Below are 3,814 nucleotides of genomic sequence, written 5' to 3'. Positions count from 1 at the left end.
TTTGATAATCTCATGAAACTGTCTCACCAATCTGGACAAAACTAACCACTATTTGCTTCATGATCTTAGAAATCACTCGGAAAGTTGCAATAAAGGAAATATAAAAGTTTCTGCAATAAAGGAAATTGTTGTAAATGCATGCCTGAAATCATAAAACCATTTGCAAGTTAGGACTTACCAACATAACTCATTTGTTAAATGAAACTCACTCATGGTTATTGTCTTGACAACCCAACTCATTAATTTTTTTTATCTAACTCATGAGTCCTTGAAATTGAAAGTAAAGTTAAAAGATTAATTATTCTGGTTGGTTCTAGTAATACTACTGGTCACAAACTAAACATGAGTTAAGCAGCCATTTATTTATTTTTTCCAGCAACATTCCAAGCTGGACTTTATTATATATTATGTACAATGTCCTTGTACAAAGCCATCGAAATGAGGGTAAATATTGATGCATTATAAGCATTTATTGCTTTGATAATCTCATGAAACTGTCTCACTAATCAGGACAAAACTAACCACTATTTGCTTCATGATCTTAGAAATCAGTCGGAGTTTTGTTTGCCTAAAATATATATGATCTAGTATATATTATGTAATTTGAATATTACTGCATAATTAAATTAGATGACATTAGAAAAGATATTGGACTTTTAATTTTTTTCCTCTTTCTACAATATCATGTGCATGACCTAATTATAATTGCCTGTGTTGCAATATCATACTTAAAATTAACATATTATAACTAACTGAGTTGATCATGTTATTAAACTTGTTCATGTTTCATACCGTGTGACGTTGCTGAAGCCAATAAAGAGTAATGGTGCCAAAAATATTAATACTTAAAGACGGCAAAGAATCATGTACAAGATCAACTTCATATATAAGGCTTTTACCTAGCATTTCTCTCTCTCTCTCTCTCTCTCTCTCTCTCTCTCTATGTGTGTGTGTATATATATATATATATACACACATTGATCAATGACTAATCAAGTTGCATATATATTTTTGAGACATCTTCCCCATTAATTAAGGAGAATATGATCTTCTCCATTACACTTGAGATTAATGGATTTTTATGATTCAACAATATCATCTTTGTGATTTTGAAGTTTCCTTATGCTGGTATTCTATATATTTTGATTGTTTCCAATGATATAATGGGCAAAGGGTTAACGGTAGTTTATTGTTTGGAAATGTTTGGAATTTGGTTTTTAGTCCAACAAATCATCCAAAATGAATACCCGACATAGGCCTACTCGTGCTATACCTTCTTCGTTCTTGGTAAGGATGGTGATCAGAATCTCCAGAGCAAGGTGGTTCTCTTTCTTGAGAAGAGTATTCCACTATCAAAATGAATCAAGATCTGATCTTAGCTTGAATCCTTTCAATTCAAGCACTTGGATGTTGATGGAATTTTTTGTTTTGGTGATTCAAATAAGCATCATAACATCTACTATAACCATTTTCAAGGAGAAGCCTGTGTGGCCAATGAGAATATGGATTATTGGTTATAATATTGGATGTGTTCTTAGTCTATTTCTACTCTACGGCCGCTACCGGCGCCATCTCAATCATAGAGATGGTTTTGGCCTTTCTGATGTGGAACAGCAGAGGGGCAGTGAAGAATCTAGGTATGCTAGCTTTACATACAGTTCGCCCCTTCAATTTCTATGATTCATTTCTATTTTTCTCTTAAACAAAATCATTGGTTTCCATGCGTTGTACTAATAGTGACAACTCATCTTTTGGGATCATTACATTGATTTGTGAGCTAGTTATAAAACATCATGCAACTAGTTATTGAGGATAAGTCTTTGATTTTGTTCTTTGGGTGGAATTATTGACGAATTATGCAAACAGCTTAGTAGTGATGAACCCTTAGTGATATGATAAAAGCCTCAAGTTATAACAAATAACTTCAAATCATTATTCGATAAATATGGTTGGTGGTCACTATATTTTGTACTAGGCCACCTTAGAGTTTTATATTGGCAGCAATATTTAAATGATGAAAAACAAGATACAAACTCATGAATTGCCTGCTTTTAATTTTTTTTCACACACAAACAAGTTTCCATAAATTTAGTGGAAGTGTTATAGAGAGTTTTTGACAATTCAAGTGCTTTTCGAAGCCTTCTAATTGATTGCTACAATGGATACAGGATCTCATATCTAATGAACAAATGTCGAACTTCACTAGAAGGCTTCTTTGCATTATGGTTTGTAATGGGTAATGTTTGGGTATTTGACAATCGATTTGGGTCATTCCATCGAGCCCCAAAATTACATGTGCTATGCATCTCCCTGCTAGCTTGGAATGCAATTTGCTATTCATTTCCATTCCTACTATCTTTGCTGCTATGTTGTTGCATGCCAACGATTAGCAACCTTGTCGGATACAACATGAATGCTGGGTCAATTGATAGAGGAGCATCTGAGGAGGAAATTTCTCAGCTTCCCAGCATCCGACCTTGCAAATGATCATCCAGTAAGTCTCATTTCTTTCAACTTACACTTACAGATAAGCTAATATATTTCATAGGACATAACAAATTTAGTAGATTCTAAGTCAATCTGTAATATATTGGCGTGTTGAAAGTTGAAGTGCTAATGAGATTGTCGTGTTTTCTTTGTGTTTGTGGTGGGAATGATAGGAATGCTGCATTTGCATAACCAAATACACGGACAGGGAAGAATTAAGGAGGTTGCCATGTTCCCATGTCTTCCACCTCAAATGCATAGATCAATGGCTCCAAATTACATCTTTTTGTCCTCTTTGTAAACAAGAGCTAGGGAGGTAGTACACTATATATATATATATATTGGGAAACACGTTTTTTGTGGGGTAGTACATATGTTTTGAAGAGTTTCCATTGATTTGGAGTTGCTCACTAGATGGCCTTCACTTGTTGCACTTACTTTTGTCATGTTAAGTTTATGTGGTGTCAATGATTTTGATCTGGAAGGCCTTAACAAACTCTTCGCATCGTGTTCCTTCTTTTACCTCAAGATGCTTGGTATGGTGTTAAGGTCAGAAAAATGCATAAGTGAATTATATTTATTTGTCATTTATGCTTTACAAAGGGATTGTATTAACATAGATGATGTGGACAGATATTGCCTGTTGTTCCATGGTACAAATAACACCTCCTTCATCAGAAATGCTACCTTGGTTCCCTGATGGTCATTATTCTCATAAGGACTGTGCAATATAATTTCTCTAAGCTGAGGGTATGTAAACTTCACCAATCCATATTGCTGATTTGCTTATGTTCTATATTTGTGATGACTTTGATACAATTGCTATACATGAATTGCTTTAACTTAATTACTTTAACTTGGTTATTTTTATCTATATGCTTCACCTAGAGGCTGAGATGGGATGTGTTATCCTTTCTTTTGGTGATTAGATGAGTTACCCAATTAACTGCATTATAGGTGATTATATTAAAAAAATAATGTATACATGCACCTATGCTTACACATTGTAGATAAAAGACATGAAAAAAAACCTAGTAGATAAGTTAATTGAAAACTCGAGATCTCACAACATTAGTTCAAAATTTGTGTCACTTAATGTTTTCCTTTATGCATTTTACATTAAAAAAAAACATGCTCGTGTTAATTTTATTTGCTTAGGAATCATATATATTTAATGCAATCATATATTTAATGTTGGTTCACTTAATGTAATCATATACATTATGGAAATGATGAATGTACATGGAAATAAATAAAATGATGAATGTGCATTGTGGTTGACTTTGAGAACTAAAAAGGAATGTATATATTTGCAGCAATTAACATC

The 3,814-nt window shown here is 33.2% G+C and overlaps 1 pseudogene; it reads left to right on the top strand.

Annotated features, from left to right (window-relative positions):
* Positions 1 to 1,239: 1,239 nt before the first annotated feature.
* LOC118349620 lies at positions 1,240 to 2,807 on the top strand (annotated as a pseudogene).
* The last annotated feature ends 1,007 nt before the right edge of the window (positions 2,808 to 3,814 follow it).

The sequence above is a fragment of the Juglans regia genome, chromosome 10 (assembly GCF_001411555.2).
Source record: "Juglans regia cultivar Chandler chromosome 10, Walnut 2.0, whole genome shotgun sequence".
Lineage (NCBI taxonomy): Eukaryota > Viridiplantae > Streptophyta > Magnoliopsida > Fagales > Juglandaceae > Juglans > Juglans regia.
Note: the sequence above shows the minus strand (reverse complement) of the source record. Positions and strands in the feature narration are given on the sequence as shown.